This window comes from Macrobrachium nipponense, chromosome 6 (assembly GCF_015104395.2).
Source record: "Macrobrachium nipponense isolate FS-2020 chromosome 6, ASM1510439v2, whole genome shotgun sequence".
Classification (NCBI taxonomy): Eukaryota; Metazoa; Arthropoda; class Malacostraca; order Decapoda; family Palaemonidae; genus Macrobrachium; species Macrobrachium nipponense.
This window is the reverse complement of record NC_061108.1, coordinates 36,136,060-36,154,404: the sequence shown is the minus strand read 5'-3', so window position 1 is coordinate 36,154,404 and position 18,345 is coordinate 36,136,060. Positions and strand designations below refer to the sequence as shown.

Below are 18,345 nucleotides of genomic sequence, written 5' to 3'. Positions count from 1 at the left end.
GCACCAGCTACACAGGTCACGTCCTTGCTGGCACCTCTAGGAATGCAGTACCGAAATTGGAGGTCTATAATATAGGATCTAGTTGCTTTGTGGTCACGCCCCTGTTGACAGATCCTCTAGAACTCAACAGCTTCACAGGTCACTACCTAGCTGGAGTCTCTAGTAAAGCAGAAGCAGACTTGGGTGACGGTACTCACGAAGTCAGCTATGCTAACAGTTAAGGAACCAAAATATCAATCATATATATGAAATTGTTTCCCAAAATCAAATCTGTCTCCCCCTTCCTCCAAAGGTGGGATTCAGCTATATATATATATCTGGCAGGTAAGATTCATGAACAAAATGATATTGTTATGATACAATAAAGTTTGTTCATACTTACCTGGCAGATATATATAATCAAAGTGCCCACCCACCTCCCCTCAGGAGACAGTGGCACTAGAAAAATCTGACAGAAAATGGGAATGGTTCCTTACGCCCGCCTCCCAGCGGCGGGAATGGGTACTACCACCTGGCCGACCACTGCGTGTGCCGGGAGTTTTGAAATTCTGTCGGACTTCGGAGAATACAGCTATATATATATCTGCCGGGTAAGTATGAACAAACTTTATTGTATCATAACAATATCATGTTTAAAAACTAGTAAAAAAATACTGAGAAAAAAGAAAAAATATATGAAGTGTAAAGATTCATTACTATGTAGGCAGATTGCAGTAGATGAGTTAACAGGACGAATAAATTTGAATGGTGTGTATTATCACCCTCTTCAAATTACCCGTAATTTAAGAGAATGTTGTTAGCAGTCAGAAGTAAAATGGATATGTATGTGGTATCAGGGTTTACAAATAGATAGCATAATCAAACATGTTTGTAGTAATTTTACTAATGGTAACAGCATGCAGTGTGTGTTCAAGTTGAAGAATAAAATGTATTTTCTTATTTGTAATAACTGTATTATGTGGATTTCACTATTTATTCTATTTTTATTTGGTTCTATTAAAGATGTGTTGTAGCATTTTTATGAAGTGTAACTAAGCAATAACATGTATTTTTTTTATATCCTATGTGTATTGATGTAGATTGGTCTTTTAACATTAAAAAAATTTCTCTATAACCCAGTATCCAGTACTATCAGAATCTCAAAATATTGCATTAGCTGTTGTCCCATCCATGCTGTCTGCTAAAGCAGTCACTGAAACCCTGTGGCCCTCGTGTTGGATTGCACCAGAGTACATGGCTGGTCTTATGCAATTAGTGCCATGAAAGGGACAACAATTCACCCAAGACTACATACTGTGGTAGTGTTAAAAGAGGATGAATATTTATGAAAACAAGATATTAGTTTTTTGGTTAGGTCAAATGTATTATATTACATTATATACTCACATATCACACGACTTTTGAGGACCTAATTTTGAAGCTAATTTTATGGGTTCGACCTGTGTCTGCCAGTGAAAAGTCCCTGTAGCTCACTTTTCTAAGTATAAATAGATCCTAGATATACCAGAGAAAAAGCTAGCATGGTATGCTGAAGTTACTACCCTCAGCTCGATCACCCCAAGGACGTCGGTATAGCACTAGGGCGAGTGGAAGCCACTACCAAGAGGTCTTCTTGCCAGTTAGAGGATTCCTTGCAAAATCCCTCCCACGGCGAGGGCCGTTACAACGGTTACTCCTCTTACCTTCCGCTCGCACTTGCTACTACTACTACTACACGGCCGCCATCTTCATTCCTGTAATTAGCTTTGTGAGTGCGACACGCTTCTCAGAGCTCCCTTAGTGCTTTTCCAGAAATTCAACGATGTCTTCCGTGGAACTTCCCCCTCCATCTAAGTTGAGTATTCCAATTGGTGTTTTCGTAATTTGTATCATTATGATGCATTCAATTGTTGCCTTCGGCCCCTTAGAAAACGTGTCGGGGGCGCCGTTGGTTCATCCGCCATTTTGGGAGCATCATCAGAGCGCGTGTGATTCTATTACTCACTATTTCCCTTTTAATTTTGAATTTATGTTAATTTTATATTCATTACAGTCATCAGTGACAATTTTTCATATCATGTGCTTAATTATTAACCGACCGAGTTCGGATTAATTCGGAAGGAAGGCCTAACACACTCCTGACGTCCTCTGGGGTTTTAAAGAAAGTTTGATTAATTTATATTCTAGCCTTTGGCTCCCCCCAGCTTCTCAAGAGCGTGTTAGTGCCTATCCCTGCGTAATTTTATCATATGGTATATGTTAAATTGTTAGGCTACTAGTAGCCTATCACATTTACCATTGGAGAGGAGAGTCCTCTCTCTCTCTCTCTCCCGATGTGAGACATGTATGCGTTATTGTTTAATGCGAACCAGATAGGTACTTGATTTATGCATGTTGATGATTTTCATATCACTGAGAGGTTGGAAGAGTTGCTTCCCTCCCCGGCTTAATCGACCAGGCCTAGGCTGGGTTTTGGAAGGTAGGCCAGGTGTCCCTTCCCCTGTACCCTTTATGCCTCTCCCCCTGTCTGCGCTACGGTGCTAGCAGGGAGGATATCAAGGATAGAGAGTCTCTCTCTTATCATATCGTTGGACCTATCCTCCCTACCTGTCCAGATCGAAAAATTTGAATTTGGAAGGTTTGGTTGAGGGCCACCGTCCACACCATGATGTCCTTGGAGGTTATGGGGCCTACCTGACCGATTCTGTAGTGATCTCGGAAGGTTAGGCTAGATCCATACTGGGTATTCTCCTTTCACCTTATGTTCCTCTGCAACTCTTCCATGATGCCTCATTATTATTATTATATATTATTTATTGTATTGTTGTACATTAAGTGGTCTGGTATGTATATCGTCCTGGCCTAGCCTCCTTTAGTATAACCTTTAGTAGTAGGCCATGTCCTCCTGGTTGAGAGTGATCACCGATCGGTCGCTGTACCAATTATGACGGGCCATAGGCCCAGTCGGCCTACTACCCCTGTAGTAGTAGTAGGCTACACAGCCTTCAATAGGTGTCCATCTCTGATCGGGTTGGTGGCCAGATGATCACGACCAACCACCCCACATACCATCTTCCCTCCCCTCCCCCCCCCCTCCCCCACTTCCTAGCTCGGCTCTGCCAGACGCTTATAGCTTGCGGTTCTAGTAGTCTTATCTATGAACGACCGCTCGAGTTGGGGTTGGAGCGGGAGGTTACTGGTATTATATGTAATCCCTTATGTCTCCGAGTGGATAGCTCTGCCGGCTTTACAGCGGTCTATTATTGCACCAGCCGCCGGACATTGCTCCGGATTGTACATTATACAGCTCCGCTGCTCAGTCGTCTCTCCCTCCAGTTGTCCTCCCCCGGCTACGGATTCGGGCTAGGAGTTATGCTCCTACCAGAGGCGTTCAGGTTCAGATAGAGGAATTACCTTCCCCTGATCCGCTGCTTCAGCCCATTCCGCCGGCATTACTTACAACAACGAGAGATGAGACTTTGAGTAGGTTAAGCTTAGAGGACTACTCTGTAGATATCTCCGGACCCTTAAGGTGCCGACAGAGTGTGACTCACCCTCACACCTACTGCCGGAGTGTTGCACTAAGCTGCCGCAGCTCAGTTTCCGTTCTTGTGTCGTTCCCCACTCCGGTGGTGATGGTGGATGGGTCAGTTATTCGACTACGTGGAGTTCTGGAATGACGCTCCGACTACGTTTACGGCAGGTAAACTTGATCCGGATTGCGCTTCCATCCTATTTTCCGAGAAGCTACCTAGGATTCCGGACCACTTGGTCAAAGCGGAGTTCGAGGCAAGGACTAGATTGGGAAGGTCTATCAACTCCGTCACTGCAGCGGAGTTGGTAGCATCGACTTATACTGAAGAACAATTGTTCCGGGTCCTTACGAAAGCTGTACTACAGACTTTCCAAACGGACCTGTACAACTTCGTGATGGCGAGACGAGCTTGCAGGAAGCACGTCCTGGCAAGTGCCTCTATAAGGCACGAGCCTAATAGGCTCATAAAGTCCTCAATATGGGGCAAAAATATGTTCCCAAAAGACGAGGTCAACAACGTCTTTCATGAGGCAGCCAGAGCTAACCAGTGTCTTCGGGTCCGTTGGGGACTCCTTCCCAAAAGGAAGTTCGATACCCCCGGATACCAAACCAGACCCAAGAAGAGGCCAAGGAGATTTAATCCTTACCAGGCCTCCCGGCCTCAGGCGGTCGTGCAAGCTGTTCCGGTCTCCCAGGTCGGTAAGCCTTCAACATCTAAGGCTCAACCGCAGCAACAGTCCTAGTACAAACTCCGCCGGCTCAGCAGCCTTCAACCTCGACAGCCATAATGACCTCCCCAGCCTTCAACCCCGCCTGCGAGTCACGAGGTGCATTTCGCAGCTACAACAGGCATGCCGGAATTAGCAGGGCCAGAGGTGGCGCCCGGCAACGAGGCGGACCAAGAGGTAGAGGCTTCCGTGGAGGCAGAGGTAGCAGACCTGCAGCCAGCCAGTGAGAACCCGCAGGTGGGAGGGAGATTATATCTCTTCCGGGACCATTGGGCCTTCAGTCCATGGGCCCACAGTATAGTCTCAAAAGGGGTGGAAATGGGAGAAAGGGCCCCCTCCGCCAATCAGTTTTTCCAGATGCCAACGGCGAACCTTATAGACTATACCAAAGATCTCCTGCAGAAGAAGGCTATAAAGTAAAACGCCTAAAGTTTCAAGGATGTCTGTTCAGTGTCCCAAAGAAGGACTCGGACAAAAGAAGAGTGATTCTGGACTTGTCCTGTCTCAACTCATACATTCGTTGCGACAAACGGATCCCCCGTCCAGAACTGACACAGGTAGTAACTCAGACTGTGTCAGCTTCCTCAAAAACTCTGAGTGCCCTAACTTTATGGACTTCATGAAGTTTGCGGCCCAAGAGGACGCTAGTATTGATCCACTGAACATCTTATTCATAGAATCAGATAAAAGAGAATCAACGCTCAGGCAGTATGATTCAGCAGTGAAGAAGTTGGCTAATTTTGTAAAAGATTCAGGTGCTCAAAATATGACTACAAATCTGGCAATTTCGTTCTTTAGAACTCTATTTGAGAAGGGCCTAGCCGCTAGTACCATTACTACGATCAAATCGGCCTTAAGGAAGATTTTTCAGCTTGGCTGTAACATTAACTTGTCAGATTCATACTTCTCTTCGATTCCAAGAGCATGTGCACGCCTGAGACCAATAGGCCGCCCTCAAACGGTCTCATGGTTTTTGAATGATGTACTTAAATTAGCCTCAGACACTGACAATGAGTGGCTTCAGGTGCCAGAATATCTGAACTCTTGGCTCTCTCTAGAAATCCAGATCATGTTGAATTCCTCCAGTCGGGTGAAGTATTACTATCCCCAGATCGGAAATTCTTGGCTAAGAATGAGGACCCACAAAACAGGTGGGCTCCATGGAAGATTATTCCTCTGACACAGGACGCATCATTGTGTCCTGTAGTTACTCTTAAATCCTATCTGGCCAGGACTTCCGAAAAAACTTCAGGCCCCCTTTTCATTAAGAGAGAAAGGTGGTACGATTTCTCTTAAAGGTATCAGACAACAAATACTCTACTATATTAAACAGGCCAACCCGGAATCGGTCCCACACGTCCATGACATCCGGGCAGTGGCTACCTCCATTAATTATTTTCACAATATGAATTTCGATGACCTGAAGACATATACGGGTTGGAAATCTCCAGCAGTATTTAAACGCCACTATCTAAAGAACTTAGAGGCCCTTAAATTCCCAACAATGGCTGCAGGGAGCATAGTCTCCCCTGAATGACCGAGTCTTATCAACTCCTTTCCTTAGCCCCTTTTTGTCACTACCTTTCCCTTAAATACTCTCTCCTTCCTACCTGCCTCGCTCGTATTCCCTGCCAACCCTCTCTCTTCCAGGCCGGGCTGCTTTGTTGCCATCCCGTCACTGGAACTTGTACTTAGCATTGAGACCATATTGGTATGACTAACATGTCTGTACATAATCTATTGTATATTGCTTCAGATACCATTCTGTTATATTATTTTTATTACTAGTTTTAAGCTCTAGTTTAAGTCCTAATTAGAATTAGTAGGTAAGATGTCCGCCCTATTACGACACAGTAAATTTATTCTTAAGTGAAGCTTAGGTTTCATTATCCCTTTTATATACTTGTTTGGTATCTGTTAAGCTTGGATGGCAATTCTTTGATACTTTTTCACCGGCAGACACAGGTCGAACCCAAAAAAGGGATTTTGACAAAGGAAAAATCTATTTCTGGGGGAAGACCTGTGTCGCCCGGTGAACCCATCCCTTCTCCTAGTCCCACCCTTAGCCAGTCCAAGCTTGGGTGTCTATTCCAGGAATGAAGATGGCAGCCGTGTAGTAGTAGTAGTAGCGAGTGCGAGCGAAAGGTAAGAGGAGTAACCGTTGTAACAGCCCTCGGCGTGGGAGGGATTTTGTAAGGAATCCTCTAATTGGCAAGAAGACCTCTTGGTAGTGGCTTCCACTCGCCCTAGTGCTATACCGATGCCCTTGGGGTGATCGAGCTGAGGGTAGTAACTTCAGCATACCATGCTAGCTTTTTCTCTGGTATATTTAGGATCTATTTATACTTAGAAAAGGGACTTTTCACCGGGCGACACAGGTCTCCCCCCCGAAATAGATTTTTCCTTTGTCAAAATCCCTTTTATGGGTATGACATCATACACTAGATTTAAAATTACCGTATGTAATATTCACATATTAGTACAGTGGTCCCCCCGTATTCGCGGGGGATGCGTACCAGACCCCCCCGTGAATAGTTAGAACCCGCGAATGTTTGGAACCCTTTAAAAATGCTAAAAACAGCCTATTTTGTTGGTTAAAACTTAAGAAAAACCCACTAAAAATTTTCATACATGGTTTTTTTAATAGTTTTATCACAAAAAGTGCATTTTATGATAAAATTCATCAAAAAAACCAGGAATTTATGGATAATTACCATAGAAAAATACCGCGAATAATGCAGGGAAATGTTCCCGAGAGAAATCCGCGAATGTGTGAGTCCGCGAATCTGGAGAACGCGAATACGGGGGTCCACTGTATTTTTTATTATAAAATAAAATACAAACAACGAATATGCATCTTTTCCATGGATCATTTAAAAATTTATGCTTTACTTCACTATATCCAATATTATTATTGCATATTATAAAATATAAATATAGCAATCAATGTTTTGGTCTGGAAATCAGCTGAGGGCGATCACGAGGTAAGTTTATTTTGCCGTATTTAACTCGGTTCAGAATAGTATAGTGTATATATCAGACTTGATCCAAGGTAGAATCATTCATAGACTGATGTTTTTACAAGTCTTTTTCGTTCACAGTTACATAAAAACAATGAACAAATTTGTCCAGGAACCAATCCAAACATTCTTTTGTACCAATTACATTTCTAGATACAGGCAGTCCCCGGGTTACGACGGGGGTTCCGTTCTTGAGACACGTTGTAAGCCGAAAATCGTCGTAAGCCGGAATATCATAAAAAATCTTAAGAAAACCATACTTTTAATGCTTTGGGTGCATCAAAACTTTGTAAACTGCATTCTTATTGCATTTCATCAAAAAACCCTGCAAATATTGATTATGTTGCATTTTTGGTGTCATATTTCTTCTGCCAGATCAGCGTTGTAGGTGCTGTAACCCTGGAACATGTGACGTAAACCTGGAAATAATTTCTGATAAATATAATTTAAAAGCGTTGTAACCTCGGAACGTTGTAAGCCAAACCCATTGTAACCCAGGGACTGCCTGTATGTTAATTTATGCATAAAACTGTCAAAAACAGTCCATAACTCACATGGACCTATTCTGAATGATTTGAATAGACTTTTTTTTATAATTCGTTTTAGAATTTTTGGTTCACAGTGTGATACAAGTGGTGAACAAAATTGTCAATAAACCAATCTAAAAATTTTTTTAGCATTACCACTGCAGGATATGTTTATTTAGACATAGAACATTTGAAAGCTCAGCTTTGTGAATGATTTTCCTAATTTTAAAAGTATCTCTATTTCAGGTAAAATTAAGCTGTTGGAGATAGGGAAATATCATATCAAAATTATTATTTCCCCTTGTGGGTTTTTACTTATTTGGGGCAGGATCCAATTTCAAGATCATTTGCTATCTTTACTGTATAGCAAGATGCATTTTCCTTCCAAAATATACTGGGAGATAAGGATGGGTTTCAAAGCCAGGAAGATAATAAAAAAGCAAGGAGTAATGCTTATGGAAACAAATTCTTTGACAATTTGTGTTAATTGCTTACCTCATGCATCTGTGGTCCATGCATCCCAGTTTACTGAGCAGCTGGGAGAGAGAGAGAGTGTGCATGCTGGCTAGTGTACTCCTTGTCCCCTAGACTAAGCAGTGCTTCATTCACTATTGTTCCTGAGGTTTTTGTACTGAATCCAACTCTTACCATCCTTATGAGGAATCAGAGGAATCCTTACCTGAAAGATTTTCCTTTCTTGCACCTTCTTGCAAAAGAATTGCCAGCATTTTTAATATTTGTGTGGCTCTGAGTGTTCAAATGGCTCTAGTTGATATTTTTGTTATACTGACTCAGGTCATCATACCAGATAATGTGAAGAGACAACATTATTTTGCATTTTTACATTTATTTATATACATATATGCATACATATCAAACTGAGTTTTAACACAATCACCTTTGATTTATGTATTATTGACAATGAGTACTAGCTGTACCTGTGTGCATAGTTAATAAAACAATATTAAAAGATTTAAAACACAGATAATGAATAAAATAGACTAACTTGTATAGAGGTGAAATTTTGAGAAATATTTTGTCCTCTTTAAAAAGGGGACACCAACTTTGCTGCTGAACTCTGTCCACAAATTTGTTTTACTTAGTGTTTAAGAAGGTAATTTTCCATTTTTCAAGTTCACCACAAGAATTGAATGGTGTCTTGTCTGTCTGTTTGTCTGACAGAAATTTGAATAATTATTTTATGCTTTATTACTTTTGTCCAGAATGTTAATGTTAATAGTTTGATTTTTATATAGAAATGTTAATGTTAATAGTTTGATTTTAAATAGAAAATTTTTTAGTAGAAAAATTTATGTAGATGAAATGGGTAAGCATTAGAATGAGTGATTTAGAGACAGATTTTAGCTTGTAGCTTTGTGTTTTTTTATAATAATTATATTTGTTGTGCATGTCTGCCCAGGGATGTTTTTAACTTTTATAACTCTGTCATATACCATCTCAATCTGCCACACTTTTTTCAATCTGTGGTTGTTGAACATTCTCTTGGAGGTGTGATGAATGTTCTTGTTAATGCTTAATTAGGTTTCCTTTTATTCTAACATTATGAGGCTTATTTGGCATTGTACAGTACTTTCTTGCAATGACTAACAAACTATTGAAATAATGATATGTAACAAAAACAGAAAAATATTTTACATAAAAGTACTCACAGTTAATCACAGTTTACATTCTGGTTAATTCAGCTTGGCAGCATAAAATACATTCATTGGAGTAACAAATTTGACAAAAATACCAGTATTCCAATCAGTGATATTGGATTACGTGAGTTGGGATATTGCAATGGTTTGAACTTAATATCTGACAAATATCTGATGTTTAACCTAGTTTTGCTGCAAATCACCACAGTTGATCTTGTGCATAAAAATTAATCGTACTCTCAGTAAATTATAGTAGTATCGTCTTAGAGTTTATATAGGTATGACAATTATCAATTGATCCTTTACTGCTTTGAAGCTTGAGTACAGTCACCGTCCTACTTACCAATAAGTTACATTCTGGATGGCCGTTCGTATCATTAGTTGTTCATAAATTGGTTTTTAATATTGTCGATGTTTACATTTGAGTTAACTTGGAAGTCATAGAAAGTACTATTTTCCCTGTGTTCATAATAAATACTTATAGTACTTAGTACTACTCATACTAACAACAAATTAAACATGATTCAAATAGCTAGAATCCGCCAATACTTATAACCTTGGCATGTCAGTGTGTAACCTCATCATTGTAATTTATGAGTGAATGTGGCTAGTATACTTTACTATACTTGAAGCTGTTTATCTTCAAATGAAAGTTTCCAAAATGTCCAAATCATCCCTACCCATGGTGATGATTCAGACAAGAGCATGGGATGATTCGGACAATTATTATAATTGATATTTACCTTCAAGTCAGATGATAAATGAAACATAAATATCATACAGAATGTTTTATTGAAATAATCAAGATCAACTTAAAAGATTATTCTCGCCCTTGATGAATGGCAGACAGAAAATGTGACTCGAATCCATGATGTTTCCTGAGAATAAATCTTAGAGTAGGCTTAAAGAATATTGTATCCCTCAAAACAAAAACTAAATTTGAAATATCCTTGCCATCAAATTTTTAAATAACCAAAATATACTTGAATTTATTCTCTCCATGAGTGAAAACCAAACAAAATGTAACTCAAATACATGACATTTGTTGTGCCTAAATGTTAAAGTTGGCCTAACGAATATTATATCCTACAAAACAAAAACAAACTTTGAAATGCCCCCTGCTTTCTTTTAATACCATACTGAACGGATCTTGGAAGCACTCCAATTACATTCACCTTATCCTCAATTTCTGGAAACTTAAAAATATTAGAAGCAAATTTCTGTTATTTTCTTAAATAAGAAACTTGAAATCCATCATACCTGTCTAAATTGCTGATTAATTTACCTACTTAATAGACTTTGCTACCTTTTACTGGATCTATCCCAACAAGAACAAAATCTCCCTCCTCTGAGACTTTATCAGTGAAACCAACTTCTGTGTCTTCATTCTCCTCCTCTGAGATGTCAGAAAAATTATTGTTAAGCTCAGCTGTCAAGAGATGTTCAAGGTGATGATGAAGGTCTTCATCACTGGTTTGGTCCTCTTTGTCTAAATTTTTGGTATATTTCTTGCTTTTTTGATGTTCTTGGGCCATCATTTCCAAACTTGATTTCCTTCTCGGCTGAGTTTTTGGCATTTTCTTTTGTTCTTTTTGTTCAAGTTCAAGCTTTTCTGGAGTGTCTATTGCAATTATGCATCTTCCCCGCTTTCTCCCTTTAGCCGTCCCCTTTCTCCCTCCAGCTTTTGGGAATGGTCAAATATTCTCAGGAGGAAACTACTATTGTGATGATGGTGTATGGTTGTGGTGTTACTTTGCGTGAGGTTGTGCTTGTAAGTGGTGAGAACCCTCCTGGTCAACCCTGTTTCTATCTTTCTTCACATAATCATTAAATGTGTTCTGAGGGATTCCTAACTCAAGAGCAATTGTTTTAACTGAACCATATTGGTTTTCTTCTTATGCTTTCATCCCATGATAGACCTTAAGGAACTATAATCAATCTGAAGCAAAAGATAGACTATTTGTAATGAGGGGTTCTGTGATTGGTTTATTAAGTGCTTCTTTATAAGGCAAAGAGTGGCTAATGAATGCACATACACAAAATATAACAAATGTTGTTAGTGAAAATAATGTTTCTTTGTTGGAATTCATAATTATTAAAGGTTTGCTAGGAGAGATGATTCGGACATGTCCAGATCATCCCTACCCCAGACTGTCCGAATCATCCCTCACATATAACTTTGATGACACCCCCAGCTCCAAGTACTTTGAGATTACAGACAGGTAATAGCTACAACATCTTTGTCATACTGTACAAATTCACACCCAAAACTGATATTAATCAACTCCCTTATATTCACCACACCAAACCTTATGATTCAAACACAAAAAATTACTTAGGAAACGAGAAAAACTACAAAAATTAACCTCTATACTAAAGTAAGCATCATCTCTCAACCAAAGTCCATATGCCAATGGTAAACAAACTCTCGACTTTTCACATGATTTTTGGGAGCCGAGTGCCCCTTGTTTTCCAGGAAATGCATTGTCCGGACCATCTCACAGTCCGAATCATCACTGCTCTCCCCTATCTGAGAGTCATTTATGGATTTCAGGGAAATCTATCTGAGAAAAGGTCAGGGAGTTTGGCCAAAATAAAAATTAGTTCCATACAAGATGGAAATGAACTAAGACACATCTGAGGTGTTTCTTAGTTAGATGTTAACATTATGTATTAGTTTCTTTCTAGTTTAATTTTGAATTATAGTACTTAAATGTTGTATGACATTGTACATTTTTTTATAATAACAAGCAAAAAACTGGATTTCCAAATAATATCCTTTAAAAGTGAATATTTCTACGTACTTAAAGAAACAAAATTGTATACGTAAGTAACTTGCCTAGTAATTACATAGCTATAAGTCCATATATACAGCAGCTTGAATTAAGAATTTTGCAGGTAATGCTTCAAACTGTTGTGTTGGTGACCAGTCCTACCCACTAGCAGGAAAAGAATAGGAACAACTGTAAGCAGTAAGCTCAGTTTGTTCCTGCCGCCATCGGGTGAACACCTGTGATGGTGGTAGCTTGTTCATTATTTTCTGGCTTATTTAACTGGATTTCAGTGGTGTCCATTCCCTCTTGAATGCATATTTAGTACCCTTCAATGGAATCTCAGGACTATTTCTTTTTTGTTTTGTTATTATTGAGTTGATTTGTCAACTAATCTTTTGTTTACCCTTGTGAGCTGATGATAATAGTTCGGCACTACCATCCATTTCAGAAACCTCGATTCATTTTTCTCAAATAACTTTCAGACTAATAATTTTATCTAAATGGTACTCTGACACAGTGTACAAGACATTTCTCTCTCTCTCTCTCTCTCTCTCTCTCTCTCTCTCTCTCTCTCTCTCTCTCTCTCTCTCTCTCTCTCTCTCTCTCTCTCTCTCTCTCTCTCTCTCTCTCTCTCTCTATGTGTATTAAGTGTTATCATAGGTTGAAAAGTGATGCAAACAAAATTACAGGAACTTTACTCAGTCTTCTTCTCTATCAAGGAGCAAATCATCCTCATTATCAATCTCGGTGTTGATAATTACAGGATCTACAGGTTACAGGTTAGTGGATGTTATTCGTGGACCAAATCCCCCATGTAGGCGGAGCTTTGTCTACCTCCTTATTGCGTCATCAGGTGAATTGCTGTTGTGAGCAGATACCTCTTAAGATATAAGTCATCACCTTCGTAGTTACCCTAGGTGTGAGGCACACATCCTCAAACACTCTCTGGACTGTCTCACTGCACCTTCCCCCCACACCTCCCTTGTTGCGCTAACATGCCAAAGATACTTTTAACAGAAAATGGAGAAAATGAGCCATTATTATGGTTGTTACGTCAAACCTCGCTATCTTATTCATTATGAACTCTCCAATTATCTGTTGTTATTGAAAAATATGGAAAGCAGTGTTTTATTGCATATTGTAAATTACAGAGGGGTATTGAGGGGGAGATGAAAAAATGGCAATAAAGAAAGAGTGAGAGAATGGGAGGGAGGGATCCTGCAGACGAGTCCAATGACTCATGCGACTTTGCGTTTATAAGTAAAGAGTAAACGCCTTGACTAACACCATTTGACAATGCACTATATTACCAAAAATTAGCGGGTGTCTTGTACACTGTATCAAAGTATCTTTTTGATCAAATGATTAATTTGAAAGATATTTGAGAAAAACAATGATTTGCAGTCACTGAAATGAATAGCAAAATTAATTCTCATATGTTTCACCATTCCTTTAGGGTATACTTTGCATTTTTTTTATTGGTTCTTATTACTTGTAAACTCTCGGTATATAGTTGTGTCTTATTATTAAATTTTTGAAGGGTGTTTCCCGAGTATAAATACTTGAATACTCTTTATCGCCTCTAAGTGATTTTTTAATGTTTCATTATTCTTTTAGGCTAAAAGCTAGACAACTTTTGCCCGTTTTTTGCCTAGGCTACTTGCGAGTTGCCAATATAGGTTTGCCCAGGAAAGTAAATCTTGTACAGGCAGTCCCCAGTTATTGGTGGGTGTTCCGTTCCCGAGGGGGTGCCGATATGCGAAAACCGTCATTAACCGAAACTCGACAATTTATGGTGCCATGATGGGGCTTATCTTGCATCTTACATTAGGCTAAGCTTTTAAATCAGTGTTGTTTATAGAGGGTGGGCGATTCACTAGACATCATTAAACAGTTGTCTTAAAGTACGTAATTCATGAATGTTCGTCATTTATAGGCTTCTTGTGAGTCGCCGATATAGTTTTGTCCTAAAAAGTAATTTTGTATCTTATGCCATTTCCCTAGGCCAAAATATTGTTTACATTGATGATGTTTACAGGGAGTAGGCGATTCACTAGACATTGTTAAAAACATTTGCCTTAAAATAATTCATAGATGTTTGTCATTCACAGGCTTCATGTGAGCCACCAATATAGCTTTGCCCTAAAAAAGGAATTTTTGTATTTTATATCATTCCTTTAGGCCAAAAATTTAAGTTGATGATGTTTACAGGGCATCGACTGTGTAAATTCTTCTATCAGTATTTGCTTTAAAGGTAATTCTGGAATGTTTTCTCATTTCTTTGGGCCAAATTTTTGCATATTTTGCTTGTTTACCAAACCTAGTCTTGCTAACAGTCGGTAAATGATAGTACTTTAAACCCTCGCACTTTCCTTTGCAGATTAAAGTGTAGGGCAGAAAGTAGCAGGAGAGAATGGTGCTCATGGAAGATGATGTTATCGTCGGCCAAGATTTGGTCCCAGTAGTTGCTTTGGGATAGTATTTGCTTCAGCAGTTCATTTTAAAGCTCATCTGAGATGTTTCTTATGTCTCCTTTCCTGGAGGGCGCACATCTAAGTTGATGCAGAGATAGTGAACGCTCCTCTCTTTTAGCTACCACAAGTGCTCACTTCAGCATGAGACCAGCTCGTACTAAGAGAACTCAATGGCGCATACTAGCGCCGTCTACCATCGGGTGCAAGCTTGTGCATAAGTGCCAAAGTGCCAAAATGCCTATAAGCACCCTGAACAGAGGGGCCAGTGGCCAAAGCGCCCATAACCACCAGAGCGTCTATGAGTGCCTGTATGCACCAGTTTGTCCATGAGTGCCCAGGACCGTCCAAAAGTGCCCAAGAGTGTCCATTAGTGTCCAAAAGCGTCCATTAGCTCCCATGGGCATCATCAAATACATCTGAAGTGAAGATCATACACAAAGAAAGCAACTAAAGACTCTCCTTTTCTGAAGGAAATATGATGCTCATGAGAAAACTCTTATAAATGTAAGAAATACCCTATTTTGAAAACATAATATTTTCTCACCTACTACTAGCTCTATAATGTTATCCACTTGCTTCCGTGCCTGGCTCCCTCGCTTCCTTCCCATATCATCGCCAGTCTTGTATCTGGGTTAACAGAAATTAACCTTCCAAGTGAGTGTTGTGTAGTGGAGGAGGTGATTATCCAGCTGGTCAGTTCTCCTAGACCCAAGTCACTTGCATACTCCCCCGCACCTGGGAGAAGTCATACTAAACGTCCAAGGGAGACTGATGAGAATTACCCTGGGTAATTGCCCCCTCTGTCAAACCTGTTGCATATGCCCAGGTATAGACAGACAGCCACTAGAAAGGCATTTTCATGGAAGTGTAATGGAGGAGGTGGCTATTCGGCCCTTCGGACATCCTATACTTAAATTCCCTGTCATACTCAACTTCACCTGGGAGGAGGCATACTGGTGGTCCAAGGGAGTCCGAGGGAGTACAGTATGCCCCCGGGTAGTTGCCCCTCAATTGAGCCCCTAATCCAGGTCTTGACAGACAGCCACTGAAAAGGTGTCTTCATGGAGGTGTAGTGGAGGTGGTGGCTATGCGGCCCATCAGATATCCTAGACGTATAATCCCTGTCATACTCCCCTTGGGAGGAGACATGCTGGTGGTCCATGGAAGTCCAAGGTAGTCTGCCCCTCAATTGCACCTGTAGCCGTACTGGATGTGTACTGTCTTTCATCTAGTTCAGAGGCCTCCATCCCTGAACAGGGGCACAATATTAGTATTTGAAAACCATTATAAAGGTCTGCTGTGAACGTATTCCGCAACCCTCAGGTGCCGCCTAAGAAGGTCGGGAAAGCTGTGCCGCCTTGCATTTTTTGGGGACAACCTGGAAAAGTTTTCTCCAGAATGTTCAGAAGATTGGCTCCCAAGTGATCGACCGCCTGCTGGCACCAAAGTGCTCAGTGGCCCCTGGGCAACTTCTTGCTTCCGAACTCTCAGTGGTTGCCAAGTATCCAGTTGCCCCTGAGCACCTAGTAGCTCCCGAGCATCCAGTAGCTCCCCAACGCCCATCTACACCCATGCTTACAGAATTTTGCGAACTTTTAGTCAAGTAGTTGACATGCATGCTAGAGTTTATAGCGCCAACTCCCTCACACAAGCTCCTGCTTCTTCCAGTTTGGATCCATCATTAGATTCCACAGCCCTGACCTCTGTGATTGAGGATTTTTTTAGGAGTCTGACATTTTGTAGGGAGGAGAGAAGACATGTCTTTGGCATTCCTCCCTCTAGTACTTCAACGGATCTATCCTTAACGAAGTTTTTATCCAGTCTGATTTTATCCAGTCTGAATGCGAGTCATCACTTAGGTTTGTCGCCCAGTGCTATCCAGTGTGGATAAAGATAGTTGAATTGTCTGCTCTTGTCCTTGATTTTGGAGGAGAGAGCTGTTGTACTCTCACCTTTCTACTTGTTAGCTCCTGACGATGTTTAAAGGATTTTGTAGCTTATGGATCCTTTCAAGATTGTCCTACAAACAGTCCCTCATAGTCTTCGGTCTGTACGAGGTGTCACATCATGTCCACGCGACAGTCAGAAGCCACAGACTCAACAGCTAGTCCACAAGGTCTGAGAGGCTGCACAATAATTTGCAAGATCGCTTGGTTGTCTGCAGAATGGAGACAAACAGAAGGCTGGAAGATGGAACCTTCTTACATATGTTGGAGAGCTGTAAGTATCTCTATTTGGGGCTTAAGTATTTACTGACTTTAGTTTACATCTGGACGACAGTAGTTGTCTCTAGACGAGACCTCAGTCCTAGCACATATTCTTCATAGAAAAGAAAGGCTTGTTTTTCTCTCTCATATTTTCTCCAAGCAAGAGAACCTCCACTGAGAACGATTCAGGTTCAATTTTGATTCAAGTCATCTTAGCTCTTGCGGACAAACTGAGACCAAGGGTTTCCCAGGTGGTAGATCTCACGTCCCCTGGTCAGGCAGAACAGGAGTTCATGGGGCAGTCTGACTAGTATCCTATTTACTTCTCCTTAGACTCTTGAAACTTCAAAGAGCTCGTCAGTAAAGTTTTCTGCCAGGCATATTGCATAAACTATTGTGGTTGCAGATGTCATTGTTCTAGCCTAGTCTACCAAAATAATTGGGTCATTTTTGAAGATGGTGTTGCTATCTCTACCCCTTTTCTCAGAAGAATTCTATGGCCTTTTTACAGATGCGCCTTCTGTACCTGAAGAGATCTTCATTTTTCGTACTCCATCAAGTGAAGGGTGTTGGACTACGCTTAACTAGGTATCTATGCACAGGGGCCCAGCTTTGACAAACTTATCTTGTCTTTGGCACATCCAAGCCAGGAATGGATCAGGTCTCCTGGAACCTGGATGTATGTCCATGTCCCTTGCTTTTTCCCTTGAGTTCCTCCTCTCCATTTCCTTACTCGGAAGACACCTGTCCGTGTGGCCTCTGGCTACAACTAGGACGTCTATTGAGATCCAGCATCTTCTTTAGCTTTCAGGCACAATATGTCCCTTACTTCCATTCTGCATTGTCCTACTGGAAGTATAATCATCCTCTGTTTCACTTTCTAAAGGAGTGAAACCAGAATTCCTATCTCTCTTGGTGTCAAACTCGTCTAGAGCCAGCTAAAATTCTGGCTCCCCTCCCAGAGTTAGGGCTTTACAGCACCTTGAGCTTCTAGCTTGTCTGATGCCAAGTTCACCAGGTGACAGCTACAATCTGGCATAAGCTACTGTCTGACACCAGCTATAGAGCCATGAGCCTTGAGTTTGTTTTGCACCCAGCTCATCTAGCGCCCTACTCATTTGGCTCTGGTTACAGCCTGGTGCCATCTTTTGCACTGAGCTCCTGCTAGCCCCTACAAATGCCCACCAATCTTGAGCTCCTAGCTCAACTGGCATACGGCGCTTCTGGCACCAGCTATAGTCTCACATCAGATCGTTCTTTGAGCATTCAAATACTCTCCAGCTCTGTAGGAGAATAGGGAGGTCTTAAGTTTTCAGAGGACCATCCTTTGCGTACAGTTGTGTGGCAAGATCCGTTTGATCCACTGACGAGCACGTATTGCACTTAGGGAATTTTACCTTGAGGCACACTCAGAAGTAGGAGAGCAGTATGCCTTCATCTAAG

The 18,345-nt window shown here is 40.9% G+C and overlaps 1 protein-coding gene across 4 annotated transcripts in view; it reads left to right on the top strand.

Moving 5' to 3' along the window:
- Positions 1-18,345, top strand: part of LOC135216186 (DNA topoisomerase 3-alpha-like) — a 308,863-nt gene that overhangs the window by 216,739 nt on the left and 73,779 nt on the right. The window lies entirely within an intron of this gene.